This window comes from Bidens hawaiensis, unplaced genomic scaffold, assembly GCF_021521415.1.
Source record: "Bidens hawaiensis isolate Kalapana, Puna unplaced genomic scaffold, B.hawaiensis_p1.1 tig00043586_1, whole genome shotgun sequence".
Lineage (NCBI taxonomy): Eukaryota > Viridiplantae > Streptophyta > Magnoliopsida > Asterales > Asteraceae > Bidens > Bidens hawaiensis.
This window is the reverse complement of record NW_027497736.1, coordinates 86,495-102,880: the sequence shown is the minus strand read 5'-3', so window position 1 is coordinate 102,880 and position 16,386 is coordinate 86,495. Positions and strand designations below refer to the sequence as shown.

The following is a 16,386-nucleotide window of genomic DNA, read 5'->3' as shown; positions in this document are numbered from 1 at the left end:
TCTTTACTATAAAATTGATTTTTTAATTATAAATAATATTTATGAAAGTTAATAATATACTTATGATTTGATGAGACCCAAGACCCATTTATTTTTTTTACTATCAAATTGGTTTTTTAATTTAAATATTATATATATCTTTTTAAAATAAATAAGATATTAATTTTAAGTATATCATATTTTATAGGATTTTTATATCAATAATTTGGTGAGAATAATTTTTATTTATGGAGATGTTATAACCCTTTCAAGAAATATATGGGTTTGGTAAGACTCATACCCATAAATTCGGATCAAATGCATGAGATCCTTTATTAAAAAATCAAGCAAATCTGATGACTTTCCTTTTTTCAAATATGAGAGGTATAAAGTATACTTGTCAATTTAAACAAACTCAAGAAAACACTTAACAAATCTTAAAGCTTGTTACAAAATAAAAATCACAAGTAAAAATATTTGCCTTTTTAAATTTGAGCTCAAATATATTGTCCCAATCAAACCACAAAAAGTTTTGTTGTGTAATTCCAGAATTTACCGAACACTTTTATTTCTTTAATTCCCAAAGTATAATCTAAACCTCAAAACAAACAAATTAGCAGTTAACTCGAGGTTAAACTTGTCGGTAAATTAAAGCATGTGGGCCTCAATTAGTCTATTTTTCATGTACTTCTTTTTACACTTTTACTTGTTAAAACTTAAAACTTACAATTTTACTGAACCCATACTGGTTGTGGGACCACAAAACAACTTTCACATGATGAGCTGTACCATCCATGCCACGTCACTCATTACCATATGATCATATCTTGACAACCCATCATACTCCTTTCCGTTAACATAATATAATCTTTTCACCTTTTCTAGTTCATCCAAATTTACAAATTAGTCTTTGATGTTTTCTCATTTAAACATTTGTGTTCAAAGTTTATTTGTCTTCTTTCATTCTAGTTTTTCTTAATATAGGATTTCAATGGTTTTAAATTTTTAATCTAAGTAAAAAATTTGGTGTAGTTTTCACACACAAAAATCATTAAAGTTATTGTTGCTACAACAAAGATAAGACCATTGATAGTGAATGGACTGGTTAGGCTAAAAGGCTTCAAGGGTTCAGGTTAGCCTAACGCAGGTCATGGTGTCCCTCTACGTTTGCAAAACGTAGAAGGAGGTTCACTAGTTAGTTGTTTGTTGTTATAGCTCACCGATGATCAAGAACCGTGATGTTTGGAATCGGTTTTGGAATGATGTTCTTAGTGAAGCTATGAAGACATTAAAGTAAGAAAGAAATAAGCTAAGAGCATATTTCACAAAGAATAAGAGAAGATAAGGGAGATGGTGTTATCTGCCCCAATTTGGTGTGTGTATGTTTAAGGCTAAGTCATCTATTTATATGAAGGAGATGTAAGCCTTTTAGTCCAGTTAACTAAACTAGTTAGCCTCTTGTTTGCATAGAGAGTTTAACTTTATGGGCGGGAAGGTTTGGATCGCTGGTCCATAACTAAAATAATAATACTTTTGTCTGAGTATGTCCTTTGGTCAGAGGGGACAAAGATGTGAACAGTGATGTGACATCGTACTGTAGCACGTGGATACTTATTTACATAAGTTTGGGCGGGAATTGAAGCTTTTAACCTTTTAACCCTTTTAGCGTTAATGTGTTACAGCAATTTTATTATTTCCTTGGGCTACCCCCGTCATCAGCTATGATTATAGTATCAATTGTATCAGCACACATAACAGTTTAAGGAACCGAATCTTTGACTTTATAAAACGTGAAAAAAAAATATTCAATAAGCAAGTTTCAAGATACGGATTTACAAAAATACAAAATGTAGTAATATGTTTATTTAAAGGGAAAATTCCCAAAATAGGTATTTATGATTATGTTTTTCAGGTTTTAGGTACCATTTTCAACATATTCCCAAAATAGGTATTATAAATAGTCGTGACGAATAGTTTATGATTATTCACGAGTAGTTTGTATAACCAATTAAAACTCGCCACGTGTCTATAAACTAACCGTAGCGACCAGTTTCACTAATATTCTACTCGTAAAGATTAAATAAGTTTAAACCCTCGTAATCAGCGCCACACGAGTAGATAAGATATTATTTAGTCGCGACGAGCAGATTATAAAACCTTAAGAGTCGCGAGTATTTTATCAAACTAACCACGACGATGAGTTTGATTACCAAATGCATCTAACTGGTTTGTTTTACAAAACACTAACCGGAATGGTTAGTTTGTTTGGTTAACTAGTTTTACGAGTAGACACTGGTCAACGACTACTTTATATCCATTATACGAGTATTTTGTTGGTAACTAACTCGTCTCGATAAGTTTATCCGGTAAACATTACTCTTACGAGTAGTTCATTTGTAGTTAACTCGTCGTGACTAGTTTACCTTGTTTATATTCCCAATACGAGTATTTTATTGTTAATAAACTCGTTCTGATAAGTTACCAGATTTACATTAACCATACGAGTAATTTATTGGTAGTTAACTCGTCTTGTCTATATCTTGCTATAAACTAGTCGTGACTAGAGGTGCACAAATCGGGTTTTTTAAATACCCGGGTTCGGGTATGGAACCGGGTTCGGGTATTGAGAAAAACCATAGTAATAAGTTTTTTCGGGTTTTTTCCGAGGTTTTTCGGGTATAAATTGGATTTTTTAAAAGTTTGCACCTTTTAAGGTATTTTTCGGGTATACATCAGCTATTTGAAATACTCGGTTTCGGGTTTTGGAAAAACCCGGTTCCAAGTATGGAACCGGTTCGGGTTTTCGGGTATTACCGGATACAAATCGGGTCTGGTTCGGGTTCGGGTTTTAGTGCCAAAATACATTCCCTATCAGTACCCTACGGGTAGGGTCGGGTACGGGTTTAGGTATTAAAATCCCGGGTATTAAAAAAACCGGTCTTGGGTTTTTATTTCGGATCCGGTTCCGGGTTCGGGTTTTTTGTACACAACGGATCGTGAGTTTTTTCAGGTTTTTTTTCCAAAACCCGAAGAAGCGTCACGATCCGCTGTGTACAAAAAACCCGAACCCGGAACCGAATCCGAAATACAAACCCGATACCGGTTTTTTTAATACCCGGGTTTTTAATACCCAAACCCGTACCCGACCCTACCCGTAGGGTACTGATAGGGAATGCATTTTGGCACTAAAACCCGAACCCGAACCAGACCCGATTTGTATCCGGTAATACCCGAAAACCCGAACCGGTTCCATACTCGGAACCGGGTTTTTCCAAAACCCGAAACCGAGTATTTCAAATAGCCGATGTATACCCGAAAAATACCTTAAAAGGTGCAAACTTTTAAAAAATCCAATTTATACCCGAAAAACCTCGGAAAAAACCCGAAAAAACTTATTACTATGGTTTTTCTCAATACCCGAACCCGGTTCCATACCCGAACCCGGGTATTTAAAAAAGCCGATTTGTGCACCTCTAGTCACGACTAGTTTATAGCAAGATATAGACAAGACGAGTTAACTACCAATAAATTACTCGTATGGTTAATGTAAATCTGGTAACTTATCAGAACGAGTTTATTAACAATAAAATACTCGTATTGGGAATATAAACAAGGTAAACTAGTCACGACGAGTTAACTACAAATGAACTACTCGTAAGAGTAATGTTTACCGGATAAACTTATCGAGACGAGTTAGTTACCAACAAAATACTCGTATAATGGATATAAAGTAGTCGTTGACCAGTGTCTACTCGTAAAACTAGTTAACCAAACAAACTAACCATTCCGGTTAGTGTTTTGTAAAACAAACCAGTTAGATGCATTTGGTAATCAAACTCATCGTCGTGGTTAGTTTGATAAAACACTCGCGGCTCTTAAGGTTTTATAATCTGCTCGTCGCGACTAAAGAATATTTTATTTACTAGTGTGGCGCTGATTACGAGGGTTTAAACTTATTTAATCTTTACGAGTAGATTATTAGTGAAACTGGTCGCTACGGTTAGTTTATAGACATGTGGCAAGTTTTAATTGGTTATACAAACTACTCGTGAATAATCATAAACTATTCGTCACGACTAGTTTATAATACCTATTTTGGGAATATGTTGAAAATGGTACCTAAAACATGAAAAAGATAATCATAAATACCTATTGTGAGAATTTTCCCTTATTTAAAGGTGTTAACACTTAACCGTGTTAGGTATATGGGTTGGAGGTTTACAGGTTGATGGGTAAATTGTTCAATCAGACATGACCCATATTTTAAAAGTGTAAAAACATTATTCCTAATCCTCAAACAACTAAAATTGTGTGTCCCCAACACAAACAAGTCGGAAGGGTAATAACATGTTATAAATCTATTAATCTGGATAGTGGGTTGTAACAAAATGGTTTGAACGAGTTAGTGAGTCAACCTGCTTAATCAAACATGTTAAATACATTAACCCGACCACGACCCCTTTAGTTAAACAAGTTAGGGGAAGAGGACCCTTTTGGTAAATATGTTAGATATGGTTAGTAGAGGTGCACAAATCGGGTTTTTTCAAATACCCGGGTTCGGGTATGGACCGGTTTCGGGTATAATCGGGTATTGAGAAAAATTGGGTAGGGTTGGGGTAGGGTATTGAGGAGAAAAACTCAACCCTATGTAGCCGGGTAGGGTATGATCGGGTTCGGGTATTGGAACCGGGTACGATCGGGTATTAATACCCGGTTTTGAATTTGTAAAATTTTTATACATTTTTTATATTGTTTAAAATTTAAATTTGCTTTGTAACTTATAAAAATAATTAAACTATATTACAAAAACCATAAATCTACATAATTACAAATTCTTTACTTAGTAATATGCATTTTACAAAAACTTAAACATAAAAGTTGTGAAGTAAACATAAAAATATACTATAAAAACTCATGTATTATTTCGGGTATTAGAAACTTGGTATCGGGTATAACCGGGTATCGGGTATAGGGTATGACCGGGTCCGGGTATTTACGGGTATAAATCAGGTACGGTTCCGGGTACGGATATCGACCTCAAAATGCATACCCTATCCATACCCTACGGGTAGGGTCGGTTCCGGTTTCGGGTATAGAATACCCGGGTATAAAAAAAGCCGGTTTCGAGTATTTTTTTCAGGTCCGGTTTCAGATACGAGTTTTTTTTTTTCACCTCTAAGGGTTAGTGTGTCATTTCTTTCAATCAAAATTATTTTTGAAAAGTTTATGCAAATAAATTTACTTTCATATTGACAACCGCCTATTTTCTTGGATTCCAGGGATAGTTAATGCTTGTTGATTGGTGACTGAGTGCCCCACCTGGAAATTATTATTCTTCATAGTTACTGGGGTAAAAAAAAACATTAAAAAATGGAAAATGTTAATTATTATTTTTTTGAATGGTCAACTAAGTAACGTCGGGTACGCCGTACGCGGCCCCTATTGGTTAAAGGTAGCCCGAGCCGGTCACTAGTCCGGACGGACGGAGCCCTAGCGGTCCACCTATTGAGGGATTCACCGGATAAAACCCGACCCTCACGCCCACCAAACGGCACGACAGCGAGGAGCTGGTAAAACCGGGTAAGATCATAACTCTGACTCTGGCAAGCCAGGGTCATCCCTCATATCTCCCATATAAATTGGTGGTAGTGAGGTTTGAACCCCCCACCTCTCACTAGTAAAGTGAGTGCTTTACCATTGAGCCACAACCACATTATGAAAATGTTAATTATTAATTATTATATTATATATGATTATATAAAATATACTTTTGGATAATTAATTACATTAACATAAAACAGTAAAAGTAAAAATCTATATACTCGTAATTTTTCACCAAAGTCTTCTAAAATTTTGCATATTCAAAATAATGTTGTAAGGCTTAAAAAAATATTTTGCTTATTTACATTCAAGAACACATTGGTCCAAATGTAGGCTTGGATCAATTTTCACTGGATCAAATTTCTTTCTTGCTTTATGGATGTGCTTCTAGGCCTAAGATTTTTGTTGGATCTTTTAGATTTTATTAGATTAATATGAAAGCATGGTTTATTTTTAGCTATTTTTTGTTGTCGCATGCTAAACGTCACATCGACGTTTAGCTTGAGGGAAATAGTTAGTTAGATTAATAACATTACTATGATTTTGTTAGTCTTGAGGCTCCTACATAATGGAGGTAATCATCCTTGATATTCCATTGAGATGGTAAACCTAACTTTACATTTACATTTAAATTTGTTATATGGTATGAGAGTTAATGGTTGCTTTAATCACGTCTACGACAACCTGTTCTCGTCACATCTCCGATGAATATTATATCTTCTGATCAAATCACATCATCTCTGATACGCTCTTCATGAAACTAGATGTTGAAGGTTTTCTAGAATGGAAGCACCAAATCTTTATCGCACCGAAAACCAAAGGTCAGTTAGTTATGTTAATATTGCTACTTTGTAGTAACAGCCTCTAGTTTGTTAGTCCTGTGACTCATGTATAATAAAGGTCCTGAGTAAGTATGTCATTAAGCTAGTAAATATAATTTTGCATTTATCTTCCAATTTCTTATACACACGTTGAAAACATCATACTTTATAAATTAGCAAAATGTTAAATGAAATAAAAAAAAAAGAAAAATATTATGTTATAGGTGTTAAGAACTTAAGGGTGTGTTTGGGATTCCTTATTTAAGGAAAAAAGTCTTATTGTGATAAGGTAAAAAGGTATTATGGGTTTTCAATAAGGGATTTCCAAAAAAGTGTTTGGATTAATATAAGGCAATAAGTTGTTTTTTAAAAAGTGTTTGGTTTAACTTATTGATGTAAAATGACTAAAAATGACATTTTCTATGGCAAGGGTAGATGGGTAAAGAGTTGGGTGGAATGGTGGATGAGGGTGTAATGGGAAGTTGTATTGATAAGGAGATAAGTTAGGAAATCCTAACTTATTGAAAACTTATATTTTAACCTAGTAAATAAGGAGAAATGGAAAAGGACTTTTATATTGCCAAACACTATTTTAACACAAAAATAACTTACCCTATCACAATAAATTATAAGAAAAATAAAATAAGGAATCCCAAACACACCCTAAGATTGTCAATGTGTATGGTGGATTTCATGTGTGTTCTGGGCTGGGCTACTTAGAAAGTTAGAGCCCAATATGTTTGAAGATATTTTTAGGAATTAAATATAGTTTTATAATGTTAAACGTGGAACAAGTGAAGTCAAAGATATGAAGCCAACCACAACAACACGATCTGCTCTAAAACTAATGAGCGACATTTTTTCTTTATTAATTGAGAAAACAAAACATGCTTAAATAAAAGAATTCTTGGGTTTATATATTTCAAACAAATACAACAATATTTCAAGTTTCAACTAAATAAAATAAGCTCAAGATAAATAAAAAACAAAATTAAATTAAAACGATAGTGATAAATTTTGATATCTTTCAAGCCACCTCTTGAGATCAACCTAGCCACCCAACAAGTCGATGATCCATTTCGTTTAACATATAAATCAAGTACAACCATACAATCAAAAAAGATAGTAAGTATTTTTATAGGTTATGCCCATACATAAATAATATAAAGAAATCTAGAAGCATAAATAAAAGAAATAGTTTAGACATAAATGCGTTTGAAGTAGTAGATGCATGAACATATGACTTAACAATATTATATTAAATTCACGTTTCTTGTATTATTTAATATCCAAAACTACGTTTATTAAGGTTTATAAAAGCTATTTTAGTTAAGATTAAAATATTATTTTCTGTTCATTCAAATATTTCTAAAATTAAAAATGGCCCAGTGTCACATGGGACAAGTTGTGCAAGTTGAACTAAACAAAACAAGAACCATGCAACTTGGATGTCCAATACATCATGAACCAACCTTCATATCCATCCATCCATCCATCCATCCATCCATCCATCCATACTTTCTTTATTTGTTTAACATTGCTTCTCTTTTCTTCAACAAATATCTGTTCTTTAGTAATATATAAATAAAAAAGATGCATTATATCAATTTCAATTAAAAATTCAATACATAAAAGAATTGTAATTTACCCATAAGATATTTTATCAAACAAATCAATTTTATACTTTCATCTTTATTTTTATTAATACTAGTTTCTTTTAGAACAAAACGCCACCGTTCATAATATTACATTTAATTTCAATTAAAAAAATCAACAAATAAAAAAATTAATTTACACACAAGATATTTTATCAAACAAATCAGTTTTCTAATTTCATCTTTACTTTTTCTAACAGTATTTGAAACTAGTCTAAAATATTCGAATGAGTCTTTTCAAAACAAGATGTCAACTGTAAATACTTATTTTTGTATTCTAAGCTTGTATCACCCCAATAAAAAAACGTTACCAAGTCATGTTTCAAACCAGAAACCACAAAATTCTCAAATATCAACCATCACTCCCGTTCTCTTAAACACGTTTATTTACGTTTTCCAAAACTTAAAAAAAAAAGAAAAACACAATAATTTATTTAAAAGCAAGGGTAGTATTGTCATTTTCAACTTTATCCTTGGTAGTGTGTTGATATCCTCCCATGGACACCTGGATGCCTCCTCTGCAAAACAAAGCATGAACTCATCTCACGAAACCCTAATTTATACCCTCTTTTTACTCATCCATTTCATAATCCAACTTCGACCCATTTCAATTCAACACAATCGATTCATACCCGTTTAATCAAATTGCTTTATTCCCTTAATTTTCGATTGATTTTGCTGCTCATCCATGTTTCAAGAATCACGATTTAACAAGGTAATTGATTGATTGTTGATTGATTTCGGTTCATTTTGGCTTAATTTTTTAACCCATGAATTTGTTTGGTGTAAAGATTGTTAATTTTGTATTAGTTTAGGTGATTACAATTATTATTATTAGATAATGAGGTTTTTGATTATTGATTACTCGATTATTATATCGGTTAATTATAATTATGTGTCTGTTGAATGTTGATTATAATTTGTGTTTATTATTGAATACCCAATTGTTAAATATTATTATGTACTTGTTCCAGTTGCAATTGAAGTATCAAGTTTGCATTTTTATTTTATTTTTTTTTAATTTTTAACTACTGCAGAAAATCAAATTTTGAATTTTGGGTTATGGAGTAATATAAATATATAAAGATACAAACTTGAATTATTTCGAAAAAAAAAAGTCTTTTTGCATACGATCAGTTGAGTGTATATGTATTTCGCACAATAAATATTAAAACCAAGATTATTATTTTGGCGGGTATTTATCGGTTTTAGATGGATGCGTTTATTTGTTGCAGAAAGCATGAACTTGGCCGCTTGCGTATCTAATTACTTATGGAAAAGTCATCAGCGCGTTTTGGGTTTAATGACATAAACACAAGTGACGTCACCGTTCGTTTAAGAAACAGTAAAGGAAAATCTGAATTGTTTTATTCGCATTCGTCAATTCTTAAGGAAAAAAACAAGTATTTTGCGGATAAACTCTCGGATCCAAATTGTGGTGCTTTTATTGATATCCATTGCTTAGATTGCAACTATGACCACCATGTTGACTTATTAAAGCATCTTTATATTCCAAAAGATTCTCTTTCGGAATCTTGGAGTTCGGTCCACTCGGCTGTTGGTGTTCTTCAGTTAGCAACTGAATTTAACTGTCAAGAAATTATAGAAAGTTGCATTCAGTACTTGGAAGTGGTCCCGTGGGAAGATAAAGAAGAAGAGTTAATATTGCAAGTGGTTCCAAAACTGGGTCCGGTTGCAATGCCTATTTTGGCTCGGGTTCAACCCGTTGACTTTTCCGCTACCAAAAACGTTTTCGTCTCGGCCATCCGCTTCGCCACATCAGTCGCGTCTCCATTACCGCCTTTTGGGGATGAGTTGAAAACTTCGGCTCAAGAACAAGTGGAATACATGTTAGGTGACGATGATGAAGAAATCCCGTTAGTTATCGCAGACGAAGAAGTCAAATCAGAGTCAAAGAAAGGACTTTTGAACATTTATTCTTTATTCGATAAAGATCTTTCGTGTTTGCTTTTACAGACGGATGATGAGTCAGCAGAGAAGAGAGTAATGCAGTCTCTTTCGGATCTTGGTTGGATCTGCAACGTTCTTTCGAAGATGGACTTAATGAAAGAATTTGTTGACCAATGGATTGACTTTTCTAATCGGGTAATCGGAGTAATGGAAGACGAGTTATTGAAAAGTAGCATGTGGGGTTTAAAGTTGAAGATTATAGAATTAAATTATAAGGTATTAGACGCGATTGGATATGGAAACGTGATCATTTTACCTGCACGTCGTGTGGAGTTGGTGAAAACATGGCTTCCGTTTATCAGAAAAATGAAACCTGTTCTTGATTCAATCGGGAATGAGGAAACGGGGTATCCTTACAAGATGAGTGATGAATTATGCGAGAATATTGAAGGGACGATTGTGGCGTTTATAACAGCACTTCCGTCAAACGATCAAGCGGATATCTTGGCAGATTGGATGAATGGGGAGCAACTAAAGTATCCGGATTTGAGTGAAGCTTTTGAGATTTGGTGTTACAGAACAAAATCAGCGAAAAGAAGATTGGTTGACGGGTTGGATAGAGTTGGTAAAGCTTATGTGAGCTTGTAAGATTACTGTGTTAATTGCTGTAAGGTTAAAGAAAGAACCTTGATTTAGTTGTTTGCAATCTGCTGTTGCTAATTTGAAGCTTTTTCTTGACTTCTTGGATTGTTACTTGATATTTGGCAGGTTTATTATTGGCATCTTAAAGTTTAATGATGTCATGTTTACTTTGAAGCCATTTTTCACTTCTATTTTGGTATGCACACATCACTTTATATTTATTAGAACATTGAATTTACATAATTGTTAATGAAAAACCTAAAAAAATTACATTTTTATGCTGTTTTGGGTCTATAAAAATTTGTAGCATTCGTCGTTTAACTTCAATGGGTACGTGTGATGATTGTTGGATCGACGGTCTTGACGTCTTGACTCAGTTCATGGCTTAGTAGTTATTGATCCCACGGGTGATGTTTGTGGGGCTGAGCCTCGCTATTTGTTGAGTTGTAACACGAATGATCTTTGTGTCATATATTGTCGACTCACAACACTAATGATCTTTGGATTGGATGATCGACTATTATATGTTTACTTTTCTCAAAATAAGTATATACTTCTATTTTCAGTTACAAATTATTTAATTCTTTGATTAACCAACCCACCGTGTCAAAGAACGTAGCAAGAAATCCAAGCTACTCTTCCTACAATTGAATACCCCCCCCCCCCTCTCTTAGATCACTTCGACTATTCTAGAACACCATCATCGAACACCTCCACACCACTTTTCTTAACCGACATCGCACTCTAAAACGCATTTTGTTCATTCGTTTAAAACCCAACACCCCTTCCTCCAACAATCTCCACATGATGTAGCCATGTAGCTATTTCATTTCTCTAGCCCTTTAGCCCTTAAAAGTCAAAAGACAAAATAATATTCAATTCAATTTTATCACTTATTAGCGTCAAATAGTAATCTTGTTACAACTGAGTCAGCCGACCATTTAAAACCAAACCCGTATTTGCAAACAACAAATTACATTTTAATAATCCCACATTTTTGCAGTTGACCAATAACAACCCCACCTCAAAAATAATCGTCACCCGTCCCAACTTTCATACTAATTGTTTTTATTTGCCCGCGTTAAAAAAAAACTTAACGTCATGTTTTTGGGCTTTTGATCGGATCAGAATGAGGATATTAGCCGATTAATGTAAAACTTACATCGAAACAATACTTTAGACATTTCGATTTTAATTAATTCGAAGTTTAAACACCTAAATTAAAGCACAATAACGACCTAAAAAAATGAAAAAGTGATTTGGTTACCTTCTTTTTAAACTTGATGTTAACAAAACAATCTTCTTCATCGTCAACAACCAATGTATACTATATAGGAAGGACACAATGGTAATTTGCCAAAATCTCTAGTTTACTATCCTTCAAGCATAATGTACAACTTCATAATACATCCCGCGTAATGGTGATTCAAAATTAAAACACCTTTTGATATCTTTGAATAGTCTTATTATCTGAATACACATACAACTACTTTTTCTTCCCAGCTCAAATCCACCGCCTCAGATTTCCCTCTGGTTGACTACGATTCATCTTCAGCCTTTATCTTCCTTCGATTTTGTAAAGTCAGAAGATTAATTCTAAATTTAATTTTTTTTATTTGATATTCTGCAGCTATTTTATATAATTTACTATAAAACGATTACAATTGCTGGAGTTGGCAGAGTCAAAACCTAAACAGTAGCGAAGGTGAATCAGTTGCTCGATTGAAAAACATTTCCACTTAACCTTATTAACTGAACAACGTTCTTGAAAGTTTTTATGTAGATGATTTTTGTAAAGGAGGTTTTTTTATAAGCATTTTACAGGGGAGGTACATAGGCCTTTTTACTTCAACCGGTTGATATAAAGGTAAGATTTCTTTATATTTATTCAAATTAGTTTAAACTAGGGTCGTTAAGGCTCGACGAGCCTAAACAATATTCCAATGCAAGGCTCGAGCTTTGGTTTGATAACTAAACAAGCTTTATTTGAGGCTTGGGCTTCATAACTAAATGAGCTTTATTCGAGTAGTTCGCAAATGGCTCGGCTTGTTTTTTTTCACATAATTAGGTTTGCATAATTATTATTATTATTATTATTATGATCTGCTCATCTTAAATATGTAAAGATAATTGCTGATATTATGTTTATACATTGTGGTTAAAGCATCCTTAATGTTATGTACTTGCTTACTTCATTGTATACATCTGCCTACATCAGGCAATTTATATACATGTGTATAAACAAATTTTGTTTTACTACAATTGTTGTGTTTGATGTCTTTCAGATTATTAAAAGTTGTTGAAAACCATTTCCTTCGTTTCAATTCCTACAAATATAAATGGAGGAGCAAACATTCTTTGATAAAATGATGATTAAACTTCGTTCCAGTTGCAAGTACGCGTTACATTATTGTTCTAAAGCTGTTTAATTTTTGAAGTTATTTATATAATATCATATTTCAAAGGTATTACACCGGATATCCAAAGGATCATGGGCATCAAAGGTTATTAATTTTACTTCGGAACGTGAATTCGTTCATCTTTTACATCAAGGTCACCCGGTGATTGTTGCATTCACCATCAAGTATGCATTTTATATCCTTGTTATTTGTTGTTTTCCATATTATTTTGTACTGTATACTTGTTTTGATGAATTTTTTTTGTTGCAGGAGTAATTATACCAAACATCTCAACAATGTCATGTACGAAGCTGCTGCTAAGTTTGAACCCTGAATTAAATTTTTGCGCGTAAGTTGATTCTTGTAAGATTGCCAAGTATAAACGTTCAACAGTTCGTGTATTGGAAAACGATCATATACTCTAAAAAGTAAAAACTATGAACGGGTTGACTTTTGGTTGTGTTTATCTCAAACGGGTCAAATTGAAAACTATAGCTAAAAGGGTGAATGGGTCACACTGAACAGTATTACTGAAGCGGTGAACGGTTGGGTTAAATTGAAAAATGTGGCTGAAAGGGTCAAATTGGTCAAATTGTAATATATAGCTGAGAGGGTCAAATGGGTCATACTAAAAAATGTAGCTGACAGGGTGAACGGATCATATGGGTCAAACTGAAAACTATAGATAATGGGTGAACAGGCCAAACTGAACAATATAGCTGAAACGGTGAACGGTTGGGTTAAATTGAAAAATGTGGTCGAAAGGGTGAGCGGGTCAAATGGGTCAAATTGAAATATATATCTAGGGTGAGAGTGTCAAATGTGTCAAGCTTTCAAATAAATAGCTTGTTTATGTCACAACATTGTATTTGTAATCTTAATTATAATATTAGTTATATGTCACAACTCTTGTTTTTTATAAATGCACTTACCAACTGCACTTAATTTTTATGATTTTCTGTTTTTTTGACGTGCTTCAGGTCGAGTGTCCAAAATATATTGGATTCTGTATGACCCAACAAAAGAAGGATTACCCATTTATAGAAATGTTTCATAGCCTGTCACACGTAAGTATTTGATATTTCTTGAAACAAAATCCAAATATACTATAAATATGGTAAAATCGCGTCGATTTGGGTTTTATTGACCAACAATTGTGACCAACTTTTTTGTGTTTTTAAAAAATATTGAATTAGTGGGGTGAAAGCATTTGACCCATTTGACTTGTTGATCTGATACAGGCCGATAATCAAGGAAGAGCTGATGACCCGAATGTTACAAAGTACTCTGTGAAGGTGAAAGTTTTACCTGTAAGTTTTTTCAACTTCTTCAACTTAATCGTATAATTGTGGTAATTATAAATTTATAACCCAGTTGCTTATGAATGAGTTGATTCGGGTTATATTTATCTCTAACGTCTCAAACGGGTACATTTTTTAAAATGGTCAAGATGGGTCATACGTTTTTAAAATCTTGTAAAATTACCCTTTTTACCTTTAACCCGCTATTGTACATATTTTAAAAATGGTTATGATGGGTCATACGTTTTTAAAGTCTCGTAAAATTACCCTTTTGACCTTTAACCCGCTATTGTGCATTTTTTTTTAAAAAAATGGTCAAGATGGGTCATACGTTATGAATGTGTTGTAAAATTACTCTTTTGACCTTTAACCCGCTATCGCGCATTTTTTAAAAATGGTCAAGATGGGTAATACGTTTTGAAGGTCTTGTAATATTAACCTTTTAAGAATTGTTATTTTCCTTTTTCCATCCTTGTAATTTCATTTTAATATTCTTAAGAATTCAAAATACATTCTACAGCTTGATTAATCTTGAATTTGGCTCAAACAGAACCAATAAACCGGAAATTCGGTTTTTTAGGATTTTGAAAACTGTTTAGTTGTTGTTGTTATTATTATTATTATTTTACAAAAGTGAACCAAAAAATCAGTTAAAAAACCCATAAGATAAAATGTTGGTTTTTATTTGAGTTTGGTTATTTAAGTTCGGTTTGTCGATTACTTCTGTTACGGTTTGTTTATTTTCGTTTCATGCACACCCCAAGACCCTATGTAATGATATAGACTCAAAGTATTACTGTGAAAACCGTTGGTTCAAATGAATTTGGGCTGAACATGTTATTTTTTATATGGACAAAACACGTCTTGTTAGTTGTAAGCACTTTTTTCTGCAATTTGTACGATTGATAGGAAAAAAATTTTATTTTGTACTACGTTTTTAAGTAGTTTATAATAAGCACATATTTAGAATAGAAATATTTTATTGAATTTAGGATTTATTTAGGATTTCAGAAGTGTAAATGAGATGAGATGAGACAAATGTCTTTTATGTTGGGTTGTTAACAAGTGTCTGCTTGGTTTTAACAAAAGTCTTCTACATTAGGCATATTGACTATGGGTCCAGCTTCTTTGAATAGAGTTTACAAATAAATTTTTTATTTATATTTTTTACAAAGGGCAAAATAAGATTTAAACTGCCAAAATACCCTTCTGAGTTGTGAGCAATTAATATACAACCGCATTGTAATTTTAAGAAATGAGATTTAAACTGCAAAGCTGACTTATTTGAGTCAAAGTTGACTTAATTTAGTCGATGTTGACTTAATATAGTCAAAATTGACTTTATGTATCTCATGTTGGTTTATTGTAGTTTGTTTATTTGCCTTTATTCATGTTCCTTCAATATTATATTATGCATGAGTTATGAAACAAGATACGTGGGTGGGTTCGTCTATAGTTTTATTTTAGTGCTGCTGTTTATTTGCTTATTTCCAAAAATGCTACATGACCCAAGTAAGAATATTCATAATATTTGGCTACAAGTTTGACTGTTGACGATCAATATTTTCATTTTTGATCTATTTTTATTTGATTATGATGTAAAATATTAATTTTCAGCCACCAAAACAATTGGAGAGATGCTAATGTATCACATTCACAAGTTCTTGATGCATGTGTGTGCTTATAGTTGTATTGGAGTGGATTCTACAGTCGAACAATGGAAAGAAATATGTTACCAATTTAAGGTTGGTACATTTAGTACTTCTTATCATGTTTCTTTATTTTATTTGTTTTATTTAATTGTTTATAATTTCAAGTCAAAGGTCATTTTGCTTGCTTCGACATGGAAAATCAAGGGCTTGGAAGTGGTGCTTCATAAAGAGATCAAAATCTACTAGCATTTTCTTTAACAAGTTGATTGTTTTATTTGTTAGAACATGACATGACTTTTTAAAATGATATTCTTTACACACTTTTATGTATGCACATTGGATATTAGTTTTTACCTGATTTGAACTTATTATGTTGAATTTACTGTGTTAGGTTGAAGTGTTGAACTTGTTATATACTTATTTTG

General features: G+C 32.8%; 2 pseudogenes across 1 annotated transcript; both read left to right on the top strand.

Annotated features, from left to right (window-relative positions):
* Positions 1-8,519: 8,519 nt before the first annotated feature.
* Positions 8,520-10,732, top strand: LOC143594408 (BTB/POZ domain-containing protein At3g05675 pseudogene; annotated as a pseudogene). Its single transcript, XR_013146330.1, has 2 exons — positions 8,520-8,771; positions 9,292-10,732. The product of XR_013146330.1 is annotated as a BTB/POZ domain-containing protein At3g05675 pseudogene (transcript).
* A 2,167-nt stretch (positions 10,733-12,899) lies between these two features.
* On the top strand, positions 12,900-16,207 carry LOC143594406 (uncharacterized; annotated as a pseudogene).
* Positions 16,208-16,386: the final 179 nt, after the last annotated feature.